Genomic DNA, 868 nt, shown 5'->3' on the forward strand with positions numbered 1-868 from the left:
TGACTGGCTACAGCTCTGGTCCAGCCTTTGTGCTCGTGCTGCACCGGCCCAGAGCAGACATCAGGGCCCTGCCCCAAGGAGCTCCTGCTTTTCCAGGAGATGGAAAGGCTGCAGGTGGGGACAGTAGGGCAGGTATTACAGTGAATGGCAGGGGCCTGGGGTGGAGCAGGGGGCCGCATTGGTTTGCCTTCTGTCTTACTGAGCACAGCCAGGGGAAATGCTGACAAAGGCACTACCTGCCTGTAAGGGACCTGCTTCCCTTTGGCCCAGCTCCTGCCCTTCTCTGTGTCCCTGTGCTGCCTGTGTCCTGTGCAATATGTGGAGATGTCTGCAGCCCCCAACCCTCACCTGGGATTACGGCCTGGAAGAGCAGGGGGCAGAGCAGGGCACTGCAGGAGCAGACGCCAGAGCCCAGGAGGGAAGCTCAGCTCCTGGGTGTCGTTTCACTGAGTTTCCAGAGGCAGCTACATGGGCAGGTTTGCTAGGTTGAGCTAAGCTTACACAGACAGTTTGGCAGGGTCTGACCTAGGAAAAATATGGAGGGACTTATTTGTGTGTGCTTTAGTGTGTGCATGTTTTGCTTCTCTATGTGTGTGTACTTGTGCCCCTGTACTATTGGCAGTGCCTGTTGCTCCATATCTGTACCCTTTGCCAAGGCACACACACAGTGACCCTGCTGCTTGTCCCTGTGCCGTGGCTGGGGGTCTCACTCCCAGCAGAAAAGTGGATGGCATCAGTGCAACAGGTCAGTGCTACAAGGATCGCTCAGGCTGGGTAGGACTGAGAGACAGGGACTAGGTATTGGGTAGGTGCATGGGAGCAGCTTGTATGCGGAAACATGCCCTGTCCAGGCCAGGCTGGAGGAGGG

This window comes from Alligator sinensis, unplaced genomic scaffold, assembly GCF_000455745.1.
Source record: "Alligator sinensis unplaced genomic scaffold, ASM45574v1 scaffold2121_1, whole genome shotgun sequence".
Classification (NCBI taxonomy): domain Eukaryota; kingdom Metazoa; phylum Chordata; order Crocodylia; family Alligatoridae; genus Alligator; species Alligator sinensis.